This window comes from Notolepis coatsorum, assembly GCF_963971535.1.
Source record: "Notolepis coatsorum genome assembly, chromosome: 4".
NCBI classification, from domain to species: Eukaryota; Metazoa; Chordata; class Actinopteri; order Aulopiformes; family Paralepididae; genus Notolepis; species Notolepis coatsorum.
In genome coordinates this window covers 124,067,582-124,089,705 of record NC_140168.1, presented here as the reverse complement: position 1 = coordinate 124,089,705, position 22,124 = coordinate 124,067,582, and positions in this window count along the sequence as shown.

Below are 22,124 nucleotides of genomic sequence, written 5' to 3'. Positions count from 1 at the left end.
CCAACATAGTCTCCCGTCGTGTCAACGAGCTTCGCAAACTCTACTTGAAGAGCTTTCTTGTCGTTGACCAGCTCCGCTGGCGATGCGGTGTCAACATTGTCTGCTACCTGGTTGGCTCTTCTTGTGAAAGCTGTCTGCGCCGCAGTACGCCTCTTCTTTAGCTCTTCCACATCTACACCCTCCATCTTGTCCCAGTCAGCCGTTGCCCCAACTGGAGCTCCTTTCGCGGCTGAGTCACTGGTCGCAGGCAGTAGTGAAAATGGAGTTAACAGTCTGAAGCACAGTTGTACAGTTGGCGTGTAGCAGTATGATTACAATGACACTGTCCCCAGCAGGGGTTAATGACGGGACCGTATGGTGGGTCAAACGTAGCTTCGCTTAACTCACTTGCAACTTGTGGTACAGTTCACAATGTGAGTGAGCAATTAGGAAAGAGTTGGTGAGCACCGTTACAGCTTCTGGTTATTTCATCAATAGTACAGTTCACGGCGTGAAAGAGTAATTCGAAGACGGTAGGTTCAAACACAGTTACTTTAGGTCAGTTCATCAATAGTACAGTTCACGGCATGAAGGGGTGATTCGAATATACTATGTAATAGTGGTACTTTGAAGCACAGCCAAAGCGTAGGTGTATCAATGATAATGTTCACGGCGTTAGAGCAATAATATAATTGATAAGTTCAGCACAGCCAAGGCATAGGTGTATCAATGATAATGTTCACGGCATTAGAGCAATAATATAATTTATAGGTTCAGCACAGCCAAGGCATAGGTGTATCAATGATAATGTCCACGGCGTTAGAGCAATAATATAATTGATAGGTTCAGCACAGCCAAGGCATAGGTGTATCAATGATAATGTTCATGGCGTTAGAGCAATAATATAATTGATAGGTTCAGCACAGCCAAGGCATAGGTGTATCAATGATAATGTCCACAGCGTTAGAGCAATAATATAATTGCCTGCGTTGATGCTTGGCTGGTCGGTATTGCTATACAACGAGCAAAGCCTATTGGCGTGGTAAAGTCATTTAGCTAGTCACGCTAGCCTCTTTCCCTGGTTGGCAAGCAGCTAGCAGGATTAGCATTCGTTGGCCAGCGGCTAGCAGAGTTAGCATTGGTTGGCTAGCGGCCAGCAGAGTTAGCATTGGTTGGCTAGCGGCTAGCAGTGTTAGCATTAGTTGGCTAGCAAGTTAGCATTGGTTGGCTAGCGGCTAGCAGTGTTAGCATTGGTTGGCTAGCGGCTAGCAGTTAGCATTGGTTGGCTAGCGGCTAGCAGTTAGCATTGGTTGGCTAGCGGCTAGCTGAGTTAGCATACGTTGGCTAGCGGCTAGCAGAGTTAGCATACGTTGGCTAGCGGCTAGCAGAGTTAGCATATGTTGGCTAGCGGCTAGCAGAGTTAGCATACGTTGGCTAGCGGCCAGCAGTGTTAGCATTGGATGGCTAGCGGCTAGCAGTTAGCATTGGATGGAATACGGCGATTCCACCACTTCAAGCAGTCAGCATGTGGTTGGAATACGGCGATTCCAACACAGAAAGCAGTCAACATCAGTGTTATCACTTCCCTTGAGCTGACTGCGTCCTCTCGATGTGCCCTGTCGTGTGTATCCCTCCGTCTCGGTTCCACCTTGACGCTGAGGTGGTATCTCACGCGGGCACTTCCCTCTGCGTTCCGTCCAATAATCCAATAATAATAATTGTCCAATTATCTAGCGGTCATTCAATGAGTCAACTAAATGTCCCCATTGGAAGGGTGTAGGCGAACGACTTATAAATTGAACCAAAAGAAACAATTCGGACTTTGCAAGAATGTTCATTTATTGGGACTCCATGTCCAAACATTCCGTTATTTGGATAACTGAATTGCCATCATCACCAGGTGGTCAATTAAGCAAGCAGTTAGCTGGTAGCTGGTAGTTAGTAGCAGCTTAAGTCTGTATTCTTGTTAGCAGTTAGCCAGCAGCATACATTCAGACGTTAGTGGATAATGTCAGTATAGAGGTCGATATGGCATTTGGTAATGTCCAGCAGAGTCGACACAGATCAGTGGAGGTTATTCCATGACAACACGTGAAACACAAATTCACTCATAATTCATAATTATTATTAATTTACATGTATATATATATATATATATATATATATATATATATATATATATATATTAATTATTATTATTATAATTTTTTTATTCGAAATGTTTTCTGCCAGTGAATTTTCTTTTTTCTTCAAAAATGGCCAAAAGTGACAGCTCTGAGCTCTCTGATCAGGCCTGCAGTCAGTAATGGCTAGCTGTCAATCACTCAAGTTCAACTTTCCCTGCACGGGTTGATCTTTTTATTCTATTATCCAATCAAAATAGGCTATTTGAGTCATCTAAGCCCCGCCCGTGCAACTTTGCGCACGCTACTCACGAACGCAGGTTGAATGATTGACAGCCCTCGACGGTCTGAGACTCATTCAGAAAGGAGCTGCGCGAGAAGGCATAGACCACTGCACTTCCGCGTTACATGGAGCTCGTGAGGGGGAGGGGGGCGGGGGGAAGAGAGCACGAGGGAATCAAATGAATGCGCTGCCTTCCCCCCCGAACCTCCCATGAGCTCAAAATACCGGAAGTACTTTCCGAAAAGTAATAGCAACTTGAGTGTATGTGGTGCGAACGCTCTGGGAGGAGTTTGTTGGCAAAAATCTGCGGAATAAAGAATAATAAAAAGATTATAGATTACTATAGGTGGTCAATTGTTTACACTTTCCATGGGATAAAATAACGTGTCTCGACTTGAGTCGGACTTGTCACGATGGAGAAGCTGCAATATTCAATGGAAGATGAGATCGGTCACTGCTTGGGCTGTTGTGTGGTGAGTGCATTTAAAATATATATATATATATATATATATATATATATATATATATATATATATATATATATATATATATATATTTTACAGTGATTATGAATTCATTGGCCCGCTGTGGCCTTGCATGTGTAATACACCAACACGGTTCCCGCGGGCACCAGGTAGCCCCCAAGGACCACATGAGTCGGGCAAGCCTTGCTCGCGTTTCTAATAAAATATTAATATCGCCGCGGGGAGGGGGGGCATAATCCCACGGGACAATGGGATTGATTGACCGATGTTTACCAATATTCCAATGTACAGTTTTGCTGTACCATTGACTCAGAATGGTCTGTTTTATTGAAGTCATCAGAGCAGTATAGTTTGTTTATACTTCAGAAGTATGATATTTCATCATCATCATTTTATTTATTCGTACATGGAATTACCACAGTCCAACAGTACATATTCATATAATTCACCAAAAATACCATGGCCGAAAGGAACAGGAAGAAGAAAAAATCTTATATATACCTGCCCCTACACACACACAACACACCGATAGACATATTGTGTAAAACCAAACAGAATATACCCATTTTGCAAAAAAAATTAAGTATGATATTTAAACATGGTCCCCAAAATGAATGGAAGCGAATGAGGAGCCTGACACCTGGGAGGAATGGGGGTGTTGCAGCGTTGGGGATGTTAAATATAATTTAATATATAATATAATATAATAATTTTGTGCTTCACCAAGAAATTTGGTCAGCAGCCGCCACTGACACAGATAACAGTTTGTTGATAGTCAGGTTAGCATTTAGCGTTTAGCATTGGATAGTAGCATTTAGCAACTGTCAGTAGTTGTCAGTAGTTAGTCGTCGATAGACGATACAGAGTCGTTTCAGTAGTCAATAGATTATTTACCTATACAAAGGAAAGGAAATAAACAGCATTAATTAGTAACTAGATATATGTATGAAAGGATAATTGCGGATATTAACGGTGCATACAATGCAACGTACCGTTGGCCAGTCAGTTCGCCCACAGGGCTTTTCACCTTACAGCCTATGGTCAAGAGTGTCATTTAAATAGCGCAACGCGCCGGCGCAGAGACAGTTTACCTGTCCACAGTCACAATACGCGTTCCAAAGTGCGTCCACTAGGCAGCACCAGACAATAACTAACGCATGCAATAAATGTTACTTATGATAATAATAATAATAATAATAATAATAATAATAATAATAATAATAATAATAATAATAATAATAATAATAATGAACATATTGGGAAAACGTCGGATAATTCTCCAATAGGTATATATGTTGAATTGAATGATTGAATTTGTAATGCACTTTCTGTTCGCTGGGATCCCAAAGTGCTACACTACAGGGTTAAAACATAGTTAAACAAATAAGATAATAAGATAAAAATAGAACATAGTTAATTAAAACCGAACCGATGGAGCCTCTTCCGAGTCGTGAGTCCTCCTCGTCTTGAGCAGCACCATCATCTGACGCTCCCTCGCCTACCACCTGGACGGCTTGGCAATTGTTAGAAAGCCGAAAAGCATCCTGCACAACACCGTTGACCACACCATTGACCTCATCCAGCAGCGCGATGTAAGGCTCCTTAACAAGGCGGTGACTCACGCATGACTTGACGAATGGCTCACAGCTCAGAGCATCAGCAACAATGTTCTTGGTCCCTGGGACATACTTCAGGTCAAAGTCATACGCAGCGAGCTTGGCGACCCATCGTTGCTTCCATGCATCCAGATGCGGCTTTGTTAGGATGTAAGTCAGAGGGTTGTTGTCGGACCACGCAGTGAAGCGCCTTCCCTTTAGCCAATGGCTAAACTTCTCACAAACGGCCCACTTTAATGCCAGAAATTCCAGTCTGTGAGCTGGGTAATTCATCTGAGATGGAGACAGCGTCTTACTAGCAAAGGCGACTGGCCTTGCAATTTTCTCACCAGGTGGTATTTGGGAGAGAACGGCTCCAATCCCATCAAATGAAGCATCAACAGCAAGGATGAATGGCTCATTGAAGTTAGGGTGGGCTAAGGTGACGCTGTGGGCTAGGTCGCGCTTCAGGGTCTCGAATGCACCCTTATATGCAGGGCCCCAGTCGCTTGGTGAGAGCTTCAGAGGGAGAGGGGATTTTTTCTTGGGCTTCCGTCCCACCTTGGCTTTATGTTGAGGTCTCTGTCCGGAGAGCAGCTTGAAGAGGGGTCTGGCCTTTGCGGAGCAACCTTCACTGAAGTGTTGATAATATAGCACCATACCCAGGAAAGACCGCAGCTTTTTCTGAGAAGGGGTGACACCATCGCTCTCCATCAGGTGAACTTCTTGAACATCGTTAATTGCCTCAACCTTCTCAGGGTCCGTCTTCACCCCATTCTCACAGATAATATGTCCAAGAAACTTGACTGTCGTTCTCAGAAAGTGACATTTCTTGGGTGCTAGCTTGAGATTGTGGTTCTTGAGGCGTGAAAACACCATCTCCAGGCGCTCGAGGCCTAGCTGTTCAGTGGGGGCAAAAACCATCAGGTCATCCAGGTAACAGAGCAGGCTGGTAAAATGTTCATCTCCAAAGAAAGACAACATCATCCGCATGAATGTTGCAGGGCTGTTTGACAGTCCTTGGGGTAGCCTGTTATATTCATGGAGGCCAAATGGTGACGAAAAAGCTGTGTATCTCTTGTGCTCCTCGTACAGCGACACATTATAAAAGCCAGATGTCAGATCCATAGTCGAGAAAAACACATTCCCTCCAAGCGCAGCGAGGACATCATTCTGGTGAGGTAGCGGATGGGCGTCCCTCACAGTTCTCGCGTTGAGCCACCGAAAGTCGGTGCAAATGCGCAGGTCACCATTCTTTTTCCATACCAGAACTAGGGGTGATGCGTACTCACTGTACGACTTCTGGATGATGCCTCTCTCTTCCATCTCATTCAGAGCAATTCTCAGCTTCTCATAGTGGTTCGGTGGTACTCGCCGGTAGGGCCAGCGGAATGGCTTCTCGTCAATAAGGTGTATTTTATGGATGACATCTGTTGCCTCTCCACAGTCCAACTTCTGTCTTGAGAAGATCGACTCGTATTTCTCAACGAGTTGCAGAAGTCTGTCTCTCCACTCATCAGACACCTCACAGGCTTCAAGATTCAGCTCATGTAACCCCAGCTTCTCCTTTGCTCTTTCAATCTCTTCTCTGGACCTTGGCTCTTCAGAATTACATGTGACACGCTGTGTGTTCATCTTTATGCCCTCAGGCGGAGACAGATCCTCAACTGCAATGCAGGGAAAGACATCTGCAACTTTCATATTTCTCTTTAACACAACTGTCTTATTGGTGGTGTTAATCAGTTTGAGAGGGACCCACCTGTCGCCCCATAATGGCGTGATGACTCGTCCAACCATGATATTCCTGGGCCTGGATCTTGACTGGGTCGGTTCAACAATCACTGTGCTGCCTGTTGATATGCCAGCTGACTCTGGCAACTTTCCCCAAACCAGGTGTTCACACTGTGGCTGTAGTGTAACACATTTGTTCAGCTTGACTGTGCCAACTTTGTCAGGCACAGACTCTCCCTTCCACCTCTCCGAATTAGAGAGGAGAGACAAGAACCGCCGACAGTCATCATCCATGGCACCACCTGGTTCAGACATGATCCTCCAGTAACTCTCTGTGCTCTTCATCAGCTGTAAAAGTCTCTTTATAGCATTGCTGCCCAGTATCAAGTCATCTGTCTGCCCAGGGATCACTAGCATTGGGATAAGCAGCTCGCAGCCAAACACAGTGACCTCCGACTCATACACTGCCTTTGGTGTGACATGATGCCCGCCTGTGCCAACCACAATGATATCATCAGCGGGATATTTCCTGACGTCAGGGTTGTGTCGCAAGAGGCGGGCCTCTGCAGCCTCACTCAGAGAGCATGCCATAGATCCACTGTCTATCATGGCCTTCATCTGGACTCTGCCCGCCACAGACACGTCTGTAGAGCGTCTGCAGAGCAAAGCGAACTATACTCAGTCTCCAAATCAACAATGTCACAGCCGGGAGTGTCACCACCATGATCTGCACCATCCTCCCCCAGGTGCAGATCTACTAGTTTTCCGACTGTTGATGGGAGGCAGTCACGTCTGGAGTGATCAGGTGCGTGACACTGGAAGCAAAGTCTGTTGTCACGGCAGTGAGTGAAGGCTGAGTGAGCAGTATTGCGGCAGACAGTACAAGGCATGTCATGAAAACCATCAATCCTGGGCTGCTGTGGCCTGGTCTGCCTGTTTGAATTGAACCGTGTTGCAGTAGTAGCAGCGGGTCTCTGCAGCAAAACCTTCTCGAGCATGCTAATGACACGTTCAAGAGCAGAGGACTCAGTACTCTTTGCCTGTGACAAGTCCTGGCCCTCAGGAGGCAGTGCCGCGGCCTGTGAAATATCCATTGTGTTCACTGTCACCTTCTCTTTTGGCCCTCTATTCGCTGCAGCCCTCAAACTCATCTCACAATGGTATTCATTCAGTATGTCTTAGACCTCATGCGCTGACCATTTGTCAATCGTCTTTGACCTGAATGTCATGGCGAGTTCTTTGGAGGGGCAGTTTCTTATGAACATACGTGCCACTTCTGTGCTCGGGCAATCCAGTGACTTACTCTGCTCCTTCAAGCGCGCAATGGCGAGGTCCACTGCACGATTAAGTCTGAGCCAGTAGTCAAAGGCATCCTCATCTCTTTCTGGTAAAGTCGTGTACAAGTCTGACAGTGGAAGAGGCGAGCACGGGACTGTGTCAAAATGTCTGCGAAGGAGGCCATATATAGACTCAGGGTTGCGGGTAGTATCAATATCACTGTTTCTTGTGCCAAACCTGACCACATCGCTAGAGATCTCAAATCTCTTATAAACAGATACACAACTGCACATCATCAACATCAAACCACTGTTCATAACTCGGTTCATTACTTGGAAACCTATTTACAACATTATCGGCTTAGACCAGAGATATAACATCAAGGTACACGGATAGCTGCTTACCTCTTATCATTCAGGATAGACTGAGGTAGAAGCAGCACGTAAAGCCAGATACCATACGTCGCACAGCAAATATGTCACTTCCTCCTGAAGTGACGATTTCAAAATAAAATACCTATTTACAATAGTTGGTTATCCCAAATCATTCAGAATTTACAATAAACTAAAAACGGTGAACTTAAACAGTTGATCATTCTTCAAACCGTTACACATATTTGGTAGGCGTAATTATAATAGCTATAGTTTATACAAGATTCTATGCGCTTAAAATTCCCCATCGACCATTGTAAAATATATGCATGAGTTTGTGTTTTTTGTCGCCTCATGCACACGTGTGTTGTGTGTAATTACTGTTGACAATAATGAGTGTGCTCTCCCGTCATCCATTCAGAGTGATTGACTGATTGACACCAGCTGAATGATGGACTCATTAATACCAGCTGAGTGTGTGTATATAAGAGCGACCTTCACAAATAAAAATGTTGCTTCCTTGATACACAAATCCTGTCTCACAGCGTTTTATTCCTTCTCTCTATATACTGTATAGTCCAGGTTATGATGTCTAGCCAATACGCAATATCCGACATTCAACAGGTTATGGGCCCAGAGCGCTAGAATCATGACGACCAGACAATCGGAAGGGAATTCGCGTTGGTCTCGTCTAGCGTTTGACGGAGATGAACAAAAGTATGAACTGTGGGAGACTAAGTTCATGGGCCATCTCCGGCTACAGAGACTAAAGGACACTCTCGAAACGGATCTCCCTGACGAGGCGTCTGCTGTCGAGTTGAGAGAAGATGGTGAGAAAAACGCATTGATATACGCAGAGCTCTGTAACACTTCCTCCGGTCCTGGTCCTATGGGACCAGGACCCAGACATTCACATTTACAATCTCCCATCAATAACCCTCAGTCAACATTGCCAACCAGTGGGCTGATGCAGATCTGGCATCAGCTCACACACCAACTCATTATGATTTATTGTCAGTTATGTTTATTGTGTTTATTGTCTGTTGTCTCCACTTTGTTAGTCTTGTGTTCCCCTGTCTGTGGTTTGTAATTATGTTTTAGTCTGGTTGTTTATTTGTTATTGTCTTCCCAGTGTACTCTGTGTTCTATTGTTTCTGTCTACCACACCTGTGTCTTGTTTGTAAATTACCCTCTGTGTCTATCAGTGTCTTGTCAATTAGTCTGTGTATATAGTGTTGTCTGTCCTGCCCTGTTTTTGCTGTCTGGAAGGGGAGAACGGGGGAATTTGGTCGTGCAGCCAGTAGCCACCAGTTGGGGCCCGGGGTGGAGATGTTGTTTTTGCATACAGGGGGGTGGAACGGTAGAGCAGGGATGAGTTCTATTACGTTAAAGAAAAAAGCAGCGCTCCCAGATTGTTTAAGTCTGTATCGGCCAAGGTTAGGAAGTCAAAATCACAACATTGACTCTGGTTTTGGCGGTGAGGACGGGAATCTAAGAGGAGCGCAGATGTTTAAGTTAAGCTCAAAACCGCGATCCTAGACAGAAGCACAGAAGTTAAGCTCAGTACCATGCTGCTAAATAGGAGCACAGAAGTTTAAGAGACCAGGACCGTCTTTCTCTATAGACGCACAGAAGTTTAAGAGAACAGGAATGTGCTTCTAGATGGGAGAGTAGATAGTAGACCAGGAACGTGCTTTCAAGAAGAGGTTGTTAAGCGCTGATGAAAGAGAGGAAAGAAAGGGACTTGATTAATAAATACAACCCAATATTGTGTGGAAATGCTACAGTATGGATTAGGGAATAGCATGGGATTATAGTACTGTTTGATAATCGCTGCCGTTGAACGTGACGTGAATCAATACGCGGCTATAGAGAGTACATTTAGATGTAAATGGGTTCAAAATCAAGCTTGCGTTTGTACAAGACTGATGGCGAAAACAAATAGATGAGTATGGCTGTCCGAACTCCTGGAGAAGGAGGCGGACGGGCTCGCACCTAATGATGGTTGTATTAATGGAAGGAACGTAATTTGACCATGTCCCGCTAATTCTCTCTCCTGCCGGGCTCAGGCGGGCTGAAAGATGTGGGGGAAATGGTGCAATAGTGTGTTGTTACATGCCTCCTGTTGGACAATGGTCAGTAGAGTCGAGACGAAATAGGTTGGTGCCGAGGGAAATACGATATTGGTTTTAATCAAGTAAACGCCGGGCCACGGATGACGTGGTGAAAGGCGTAATCATTATGAAGTTGGATAAACATGCTTAAAATATTGAAACCGACACCGAAAGTAGCCTGTGTGATACAATATAGCTTTTGACTTTAGCTTGCGATTTTGTTCAAGCTTTGGGTAAGGGATTGGGCATTTTTTGGTTGCCTAGGAGCAATAGGGAACCTACAAAAATTATAACCAAATAGCATCCTGCTGAAAGGGCTGTTTATCTGGACGATTATCACGTCGTGCGTGGGCTCGTAGATGTGTGTGGAGTTAAGGCCGGCCGGCTGGCTGAGACGGTAATGAGGAGGAAATTATGTTGTTGTTGTTGAACGTTTGGATGAGAAAAGTGAGCACTTATGAATGAGAGTTTGTGTGTAAACATGTTAGCTGGGGTTTAGTACTTATGAATGACTGCGTGTATGTATGATTTTACAAAGGTACTGTTATAAAGTTCTCGTGGGGGGACGCGTGGAATTTTTATCCGTCCGGGTAGCGTTGAACTGAATGGATGCGCGGATCTTGAACATCACATAACATGCGGCTCCCAGGGAGCGCATAGAACCTCACATCATGCTGGCTAGCTACTTAGCTGGTATGAGCGTTTAGGGGGATAACGCTGTGATAAGGGCTCGTGCAATGTTATGATTAGAAGCGGTGGGGTGACGGTGGATATGGGATATTGGTGAGTGGAGCGATTGTTTAATAATGACGTTGATTGAGAGTTGTTTGCAAAAGTAGGACGCTTCGGTTGTAATGTTGTATGACTCTGGGCGAGAGCACCGCGGTGCACCCTTGGGAAACGGAGAGCTGGCTATTAGAGCTAAGCTAAGCTAAGCTACCTATGCTAAGCTAAGCTAACGGGGCTATTGAGCTAACTGTGCTAACAATGCTGATGTGCAGGGTACGGATGATTCTTTTCATGTTGTATGAACGTACGTTATTATATTTTGTACTACGTGTGACGTAGGGTTGCGTTATACTGGAGACAGTTGACGATGTTTTGTGTAGAGACTGTGTAGCATTATGCAACTTGTGACCACCAGCGGCGGGATAGCAGAGAACGACTTCCGTAATTGACAGGAAGCGGCGTAGCGGCCATTTTGGACTTCTCGGTTTGACAGGATGTGCCGTAGCAGACATTTTGAACTTCCGGATTTTTGACAGGAAGCCCCATAGCGGCCATTTTTGTTGTAGTTTTTTATCGTCTTGTTCCGTTGTCTAATGGCGGAGGAAGAGAACTGTGTGCAACTCTGGTTAACGCATATGGTGAGTGTTTATATTTTTGCTTTGTGTTGTAAACGATGATCTGGGAGTGGTTTTGGTTGTGTTGCTACAAGTTTTGTGTAGCAGAAGGGGGAAGTGGTACATGTGGGATGATTACAATAGGGGACACAGTTATGAGTTATAGGCTGCAGACAATGCAGTGAGTCTATTAAGGTGAAATGATTTAATGAATACATTGTTTGGATCTAGTTAAAACTCACAAATTAGCTATTATGGGTAAATGTATCATTAATAATAGGAACATATATATCGCTGCTGTCGGGACAAAACCTCATAACTCCAAAAACCCAACTTTTCAGCAGATGAAAAAAACGAACACAGATTTGAGGGTGAATAGAGTTAGGAGGTTTAGACAGATGATCGGTTTAATGCTTTCCCATTGTTTAAACTTTGTAAAACCCACACACACATATGGAGGATGATCTACGGAGTTGATTTATATTAAAAAATTTTTTTTTAAAATGGAGTTATGAGGTTTTGTCCCAACAGCAGCGATATGCATTGGACCTGTCAAAATAGGCAATGTTATGTTACACAAGTGTATATTCTTGACCAAGTGAGGTTTGAGAGGAGCTGTAGGAAAGCGCTCTACACTGAAAAGGACATATTGCTTGCATTATGTTTAATTAATACATCTGCATTAGAATCACATAGCACATATGTACAGAGTTAACATTCCCAGGGAATCTTGTTTACAACTCTTTGAGTCTTAGCATGTTGGAACTAACCACTAATAATGTTTTATTTCTAACGAGTGGCTTTTGATAAAATGCTTATATTTGTAATGTGCATGAATATTGTTGTGTTAAAATGTGATTTTTAAATCTGTTTAGAGTGCAATTGTTTTGAATAATTGTTTTAGTATAGATAAGCGGTTGTGTTTATGCTTGTTTAGATTGTTAAATCTTTAATGCACTATTGATTTACATAGGCTGATGTTACATTAAAGTTTGATGCAAGTCCTTGAATCATAATAGGATAATTTAATGGTGGGGGCTTGTTTATATGTTTTTTAAATGATTAAATGACACAGTCTACAATAATTGGATGTATGTTTTTATGGCTGTGGGATTGCTTTCATTCCATAGTTTTCTGTGCTTAGGATAAATTATATTGGCTGTTAAGAGAACAGGCAAATATCCTCTGGGGGGGGAGATTGCCTTCCCCCTAGAAGTATACGAATGTGTGATTAATTCAACCCAGAGGGTGGCTTGCCTCTGGGGGATGAGATGTGTGATTAACCTTTTGATGATTTACAGGGGGCCTATATTCACGAAGGGAGTAGATAGGGCCTTTGTGTCAAGGGGGGTTTATGCTAAGGGAAGTCAGTATGCATAGGTCACGGGAAACCACGGGGGATGGTAACACCTGTTTATGATCACTGTTACAGACAACAGGAAGACAGGTCAGAGGTGAAGATTGAAGAGAACAGTCAAAGTGAGATAACAGAAGGGGGTTGTATGGTGACGAACCGTGATCAAAGGCAGCGTGAGGGAGATAGGAAATGGCAGGAGGTGAGATGTTTGGGGCTAATACAGGAGACAGTTGGAGAATGAGTGAGAAAATCAATAAGGTAATCATTCAATTGGTTTATGACTTTTGAATGGTGACTGGTTGATGAGGGAATAATTTGAAAAGGTCAGTGCACTAGAAGGCATTGATATGTTTTAAGTTGAGAAAGAGGTTCTAGTCTTCTTCTGAGAGTAGGAATACAGTAAGGAGACTGTAGGAGTCTAAGTGGAGTGTATATTGGATTAGCCTAAAGTGAAGTTGAGAGAAGTGAAGTTGAGAGCAGGAAAGCTGAGAGCAGGAGAGAAAGAAACAACTAACATTGTCTGTGGACCCGAATGATGATTAATGGGTTGAGTGATGTATGTTGAATGACAGTTTTTGATGCATGAGTGAAACAAGCGTGAATGGTTTTTTCTTTGTGAATGTTTACCTAGTAAATCTGTGGATGATTGAGTGTGGTCTGGTTTTTGCCAGGTGTCTTTTTTATTTCAGTGAATGATTGAGGCTGTGAGATATTGAATGAAAGAGTTTGTTTGGTTTCATATCATTTGTTTGAATGAAGGAGTTTATTTTATTACTTTCATTTGATTTGATTTCTTTTGAATGTTTTAGTCAGTATATGTATGGATGAGGTATTGAATTAAATTTTTTTGATTTCTTTTCTTTTTTAATCTTTCATTGTGTGGACTGAAATGTGGATGAAAGGGACCAGTATAGAAGACTGTACTGGAATCAAAGGTGTCGGATTAGGGCATGACTGATTTGTTCCATTTTGAGTGAGGTGTGGAATGTGTGTGTGTGAGGGAATGTGTGTGTGTGAGATGGGTATGAGTGATTTTGGCGTTGGTTCTTTTCATTCCTTTGATGTTTTCTCTGTGTGCATGAGATATTTCACAAGTGGGGACGCCACAACAGAGTGGTGTGTGTGTTTATTGGAGTGTATGACTCTGTTTAATTAATTTCCTTTTTTTTGTGTTTAATCTATTTTTTCATGATCTGGTGGGAGAGAACTGGTGAAGGCTGAACTACGTCAGAACAGGATGTCAAAAGAGCTAAGTAGTTCAGTCACATTGTGTGGATTGTCAAGATGGCTTCTCTTACAAGTATGTTAAATTGTTGTGTAAAAGAATTTGCATTGTGCTTTGTTTCTTCACAGCTCAGTATGGGAGGGACTGCAGATCGACCCAGAGGACACATGACCAATACATTACATTAGAAGTGTGCGAGACGGTAACGTAGAACTTCAGTGGTTCCCTGTTCCTTTTCAGTCCAATGGTGGTTAATTACCAAATTGTGGTGTGAGGATTCTTGTATACATTTGCCCCCGTCTCTACAAAACCCCATAAAAGGGGGGGGCCAGGTTGAAATTGTGTGAACAGATGTGGTTTGGAGAAGTTTCCAGGCTAAAAGAATCGTCTGCGATAGGTTGTCATGGGATAAAAGATGACTAGACCTGAGGCATGTAACCTGGCCTGAAACAATGGCTGCAGCTGTTAGCTGCCAAGCTAAGGAGGGGGGAGGAGCCGGTCTGAGGGCTGAGCAGGATACGTGTGAGCAAGATCCTCTGGACATTTTGGTTGGGCTGTAGAAAACAGAGAAATAACTGAACAGATACAAACAGTCTTTGTTTTGTGCACATGTGATTTGATAGAAAGCACAGACAAAGGGCGGATAGATTAACACAACGCAGGGATAGGGTAATGACGTACACATAGAATAGGGAGGTAGACGCTAGAATAGATAGTAAAAACAAACAAAAAAATTCTCATTGGGTGTCTGCTCCCCCGCCCGACTGGCGCTGTGGAGAGTGAGGTGGTAAGGTTATGACCGTTATGTGGTCATAAAGGGGGGAGGATAGATGGGAGAGCCAATTGATGAATTATGCAAGATGTGATTGAACTATGTTTAAGAAAGAATTAGCAGAAAGAAAATATGAAATATTGTGATGCTAATGTGTGTTTTCTCTCAACCAGATCATCTAAAGAGTGTGGGAACAAACGTTCCTGTAGATTAAGAATACTGGGTAGTAAAATTGTGATTTTTAGATTAAATGTGTGATGTTTAGATTAAAATAGGTTTAATTGTTTTCAACAAATCCAAAGTGTAACCTTATTAATCCTTTGTACAACATGTGTTAATGTACTCTGAAATAATCCTTGTATGTAAAGCAAACTTCTAATTCACTCTGAGCCCAGAGGCAAAATAAATAATGAGTTTTGAACTATAGTTCCTTCTTTGCCTGGCCTGCACAGTTTATTTCTCCACTCAGTGGAGAAAGACCATTCTATCATTATGACCTTCTTCCTTCCAGATAGCAATCTCATTGTACTGCAAATCACCTTAGATATTGATAATATACGACACATTATTATGCAATGCTTTTTTATAGCATGTGTGAACACATGGTACACACAAGCTAATGGTACATGCATGGTTACACATTGCTAATGGTTATATATTTTATGTCGTTTTTGCTAATTTATATATTTTCAGGTCAAAATGAATGCACTTTACATGGTGTACCAAAATGGTGCTTTATCTGAAGTGAATACATCTTTTACACTTCAAGTGTAAAGTGTTTATAGTGTGCCGAGTATGGGTTGAACACATGGTGTAATTGCTAAATGTAATGGTACATGAATGGTTATTGTATGTCGTTTTTGCTAATTTATATATTTCCAGGTCAAAATGAATGCACTTTACATGGTGTACCCAATGGCAAATACATCTTTTACACTTCAAGTGTCAAGTGTTTATATACAGAACATTATTATGCAATGCTTTTTTTTTTTTTTTTTTTTTTAACTTTGGCCATTCCCCTGGCTCTTTTTAGCGTTTATCGCATTTACTCTGGTCAAGAATGACCGACAGAAACAGGCTGAAGGGGTACAGATGGGGGGGAAGACACTCTGGGAAAGGCACGGCTGCAGTCCGGGATTCGAACTCGCTAAACCCCAGATCCGTGACGAGCACGGTTGTCCCCGGCGCCGAAGTAGCACTCGAGGTACGTGGTGAGCTACTGGAGCTCCCCCGTTGCAATGCTTTTTTTTCAACATGTGTGCCGAGTATCGGTTGAACACATGGTGCACTTGCTAATGTAATGCACACAAGCTAATGGTACATTACTGGTTATATATTGTATGTTGTTTTTGCTAATTTATATATATATATATTTCCAGGTCAAAACGAGTGTTCTTTACATGTGACGTTATCTGAAGTAAAGACATTTCTTCCACTCCATCAAGTGTCAAGTGTTTATTATATACAGAATACATTATAATGCAATGTTTTTTTACAACATGTGTGCCGAGTATCGGTTGAACACATGGTGCACTTGCTAATGTAATGCACACAAGCTAATGGTACATTACTGGTTATATATTGTATGTTGTTTTTGCTAATTTATATATATATATATTTCCAGGTCAAAACGAGTGTTCTTTACATGTGACGTTATCTGAAGTAAAGACATTTCTTCCACTCCATCAAGTGTCAAGTGTTTATTATATACAGAATACATTATAATGCAATGCTTTTTAGAACTTGTGTGTCTTAGATTAGAATATACAGAATACATTATAATGCAATGCAAAAATAAGATAAGATATTCCTTTATTGATCCCCTTGGGGAAAATTCAGGCATCATAGCAGCATGGGAAGGGGGGGGGGGGGTTACATGTAGTGTCAGAATACCTGTCGGACGACTACACCATGATACGCAGGTAAATTCATCACGAACAGCTGAAAAAAAAGTTGTCAAAAAGGTTGTTGTAGTTAGGGTCAAATCGTAATGTAGGTAGTTTCTGCTAATTTCTATATTGCATATATATATTTATATATTGTATACATTGCATATATATATATATATATATATGCAATATATACAATATATAAATATGTATATGCAATAGACACCTGTAACCCCCCCCCTTTATGAAATGTAAAGCGTATATGCACATTTTTGCTAAATTGCTGCTTTTTATATAGATATTTTGATTTACCTTGAAAATGTCTATATGTAATATTAGTATGCTGAGAGATGTATACAGTAATTGTGTGAAATTGAAGCGATATATATATACATTATTATAAAAATACATATAGGCATACAACGTAATCGATAAAAATATCCCTATATAATATATGCATTGCATTTCATGAATGATAAACACCACTAAGTGGTGTGTGTACAATGTGTGACATTATGCACTTGGAATAATTTATATGCAATAGACACATGTTACCCCCCCCCCCCCTTTATGAAATGTAAAGCGTATATGCAAATGTTTGCTAAATTGCTGCTTTTTATATAGATATTTTGATTTACCTTGAAAATGTCTATATGTAATATTAGTATGCTGAGATATGTATACAGTAATTGTGTGAAATTGAAGCGATATATATATATACATTATTATAAAAATACATATAGGCATACAACGTAATCGATAAAAATATCCCTATATAATATATGCATTGCATTTCATGAATGATAAACAACACTAAGTGGTGTGTGGCACTTGGAATAATGTGTTTCAGACGAGAAAATATGATTTGCGCTCCTGCAGAAAATCCTTCATATCTCGGCTTCCAGGAAATCGACCTCGATATTGCTGTTTGTTTACCTTTTTTGGCGTGGAATTGTGAACGAACGACGGCATGGATAAACAAACGGCTTTTGGCGTATTGTACATCAACTAGCCTGTTGTCAAATGAGCCCAACCATTTCCACATAGCTAAAATATATAATATAGAAATCGATCCGTGGTATGTACAATGTATGTACAAATGGGGACGAGGGGACATTTATGCACATGTACTGGGACTGCCCACCAGTTAAGATATTCTGGAAAGAGGTGACCCAGCAATTATCAAATCTCTTAACTTGGAATATACCTGTACACCCCTCTGTATTACTGCTGAATGATGTTTTTGAGTGTGCAGTACATCCACAGCTAAAGAGATTGGTTTTATCGGGTATCACAGTGGCTAAAAAGCTGATAGCATCACGATGGTTCCAACCGGAAAAAATGTGCCGAAAGGTCTGGATTATTACATATCTCGATGTGATCTATCAAGAAATATCTACAGCAAGAATTTTGGGTCTCAATGAATCCAAAATGACATTGTGGTTAGAAGTGGTGGAGAAAATAAAAGCTAGCATATAATGGTAGTGTCTGGTTAGGAGCGAGGGATAATGGATGGATTATTCAATGGGGGGTCCGGGAGGGGGGGGTACGAGCTAGAGCATATGTGTGTAGGTTTTTAGATAACAGGTATTAAGGGTATATCCTGTATAAGACAATTAACTAAATGGTGATTTCATTGGATGTGCACTGTCAACTAATGCTTGTTTATCTTATCGTGTGTTGTCATGTTTGTTTATGTGTTTGTTTAAAAAAAAAATAAAAAAAAAAAAATACAAAAAAGAAATCGATCCGCGGAAATCATGAGATATCGCTAAATCAGCCCCTTAAGAGCGTGGCATCCAAGGGAGTTTTTCGGCTCCCCCTGGTGGCGCTCAAAGTGTTAAGAAAAGTGACCAAATCAAACACAAAGACACCATAAAGCTTGTTCACAGCGCCCGATTATTCTTAACCTTTCTGAATTAGATTTAAGTTTGTGCAGTTCCTCTGGTCAGCATTCAATTGACTGTGATTCTGAGTCTGCATGTTGTTCAGACTGTACTGCAGCAAATGCAGAGTCTGCTGGATCGTATACCTCCCACGACACCATTATTCTGCCTAAGCGAAGTACCACAGAACGAAGGCAGCCATGGCCAAAGCAGTTCTCCATTCCAGTTTGCATTCGAAACTCAGATGTGTCTTGAAAAAGCCACTGAAGACTACAAAAAGAATGGAACGCTTCTAACTACCTCAAAGGTCAAGGCAGACGTACTTGAAAAGTTGTCTGAAACCATATATACATATACAGCCTATCCATCAAGTGCACAGATAAGTGATGTTGCTGAAGAGCTTGTCACGAAATATCCTTGTCTCAAGGAACCCCTTCTCGGGTTACTATGGCTGGCAACAAAGCATCAAATACAAGATGGCAAATTATCGCACCAAGCTCAGAGGCTTTGGTGTTCCTGAGGTGATGTGCAATGCACTGATTCCCAATGGAAGGACCAACTTGATTGAGGACTGTTGGCTTTGTCCAAGCCCTTATAGGCAAAATCTCTGATTAAGTCATTGAGTACACATTCGAAGTCTTCCAGAAACTCTTCCTCGAGCTGAATTGTACAAGGCTGTCTTCAAAAGTGAGACAATGTCAAGTGTTGGGGTGGGGGGGGTGAGGGATTGAGGCAAGGTCAAGTGTTGGGGTGGGGGGGAGGCAAGGTCAAGTGTTGGGGTGAGGGGTTGAGGCAAGGTCAAGGGTGGGGGGAGGCAAAGGCAAGGTCAAGTGTTGGGGTGGGGGAAAGACAGTTTCATGGCTCTTCAGATGCCTTCCAATATTCTGAAAGTAGTCCTTCATGGTAGGACAATGGCGACTGCAAATTAAACACTTAAAAGTAGTGATAATTCCTGGCCTTGAACTTTCTCCTGCTGCATGGTAACTCGATAAATGTGCGCGAAGGGCACCCTGTGTTTTGAATGTGCAAGGACAACCGTGATGTAGACATGGCTGGGGTTGTGCACTACCGAATGTTGCGTGTTGTAGTCTGTAATGCTTCAGTAGATTCCTCCTTGTAGTAGACAATGATTTGCAGATCTTACAGTTCCATCTCATAGTCCAAGCCTAAGATAAGGAAAAAAGTAATGAATGTACATACCCAAGTAAATGGAAGATTGTGCCACTTCTACAATAAATATTTGCATGTTCACAAAAAAAATATAGGGAAATTAGTAAATTACTAGGGCTGACCCCTATTAATCGATTAGTCGACTAATCGGTCGATTATCATTCTTTCCAAAAGAAAAGAGGCCTAGAAGCGTGGCTAACGCTAATGGCACGCATACCAGAGGCTAACTGCCTACGAAAACAGGCACAGAGGCACTGAAAGAGGATTTCACCCATCTAATGAACACACTAGACTAGACAAATATCAAGATGTATCCATCAGCGGACCAATTGCATGCTTTTGCAGAGGACAAGAAGCCTTCAGTCGACTCCTTCAGACATTAAGCACCCCCCACAGCCCAAATGGAATGATAAAAAAATAAAAAATTAATAGATTTTTTATATATATATATATATATATATATATTTTTTTTTTTTGTCGACCAATCGACTAACGGCACATTTTTGCCAATCCTAGTCGACCATCCAAATCCTTAGTCGGGGACAGCCCTAGAAATTACAGTGTTGTGGCTGATAAAGTTACTGCTTAGCTAGCACGATAGCTAGTTAGCAAGAACTGGTTGGCTAATATAGGCTAGCTAGCTAGCATGCAAGCCATGTAGACAGCAGACGTGGTGGCTCGCTTGTTTTATTTTTTTTATAACTCTTTATTTTGGTTCATTTTTCACATCTTTTCCAAAGTCACTTTCTTTTTTACATTTTTGCATGGACATTTTCCTTTCCTTTTCCAAAGTCACTTTTTCACATATACAATATTTTCTTTAAGTTCAAGTTCTTTCAAGTTCTTTAATAGTTGTCATACAGAAGTACAGAATACTTTCATACAAAATGCTTCTTACTGTTACGCTCCAGAGACTGTGCTAGACAAGATAGTATCAAATAACATAATAACATAATATAGCATGAATTTAGAAGAAGAAAATGAGGTCACAGTGTTCGGTATAGACATATGTACAATGTTCTGAGTTACCATATAATATACAATACACAATACTATGCAGTGTACTAATGTACAGTACTATCTAGTGCAAAGCAGAAATGGGATGAGGTACAATTTTAGGTACAATTTACAGTAAGGTGTACGAGTTGTAGTGCAATCCTTCATCCATAAATATAAAGTGTGGGGAGTGGGTGCTACAGTGTGTTTGTTTAAAGTGTGTGCTATAAAGTGTGTGGAGTGGGTGCTACAGTGTGTTTGTTTAAAGTGAGTGTGTGCGTGTGGATGTGTGTGCTATGTGCGTTTGGTGGTTGTTGTTGTGTAGTGTTCATTCATTGTTCGTTTAGCAGCCTGATGGCCTGGGGATAGAAGCTACTTCTGAGTCTTTCTGTGCTCGCCTTGAGACTCCGGTATCGCTTGCCTGACCGCAGCAGTTCAAAGAGGCAGTTGTTCGGGTGACTGGAGTCTTTAATGATTCTCTTAGCCTTGCCCTTGCAACGCTTGTAGTAAATGTTCTGGAGGGTGGGGAGCCCCCCTCCAATTGTGCGTTCGGCTGAACGTGTCACTCTTTGTAGTCTGCTTCGGTCTTGTGCAGTGCTATTCCCAAACCAGGAGGTGATGTTGCCGGTCAAGATGCTCTCTATTGTACATGAGTAGAAGTTCTTAAGGATCTTCTGGCTGACTTGGAACTTCCTTAGGCGCCTGAGGAAGTAGAGGCGTTGTCGTGCCTTCTTCACCACACTGTTAATGTGTGTGGTCCATGTCAAGTCCTCGGATATGTAGGCTCCGAGGTACTTAAAGCTGTTGACTCTCTCAACCGGTGCCCCGTCGATGCTGAGGGGGCTGTAGTCCTTGACCCCCGACCTCCTGAAGTCCACAATCATCTCCTTTGTTTTGCTGACGTTCAGGGAGAGGCTGTTTTCCTGGCACCATCCCGCCAGGACCTTGACCTTTACTGTATGAATTCATGTTTTTTCATAGACAATTTACAAAAAATGTCAGTGGTTACGGAAATTTGCATAAACATTTTAAACATTTTCCCTTTCTTTACCAAAATCCCCTTACATAAACCTTTTCTTTACAGTATGATGTTCTGTTTTTACATAGCCATTCTATAATTTTTTCCGGCTCGCTTGTTTTAATCTTAACAGGTGGGGTACCGCGTTGGACCGCCATGCCCGTGCGCTGAACACACACACAAGTCGCGGCACTTTGCGAGCGTCTAGAGGCTCGGGTTGCATTTTTCACCCAACATATACTGCTCGAAAGATCTATTCTTCAGGCTGCTCGAGAGAGCAGTCGCAATTGTTTGTCCCGTGTCACCCAGCTGTTTTCTACGGATTCAGAGCACTGCTGGCGTATCCGTTGTGACTGCCGCTTCTGTCCGTATCTGTGAACTTTATTTCCAGCCCTGTTACCCGTTTTTCCCACGCCTATTTCTTGTATTAATTTCTTGTATTATTTTTCTTTTCTACCATCTATGTTGCTTGTTTTCCCCGTCCGTTTTCCCTGCGCCCGTCCTGGCTG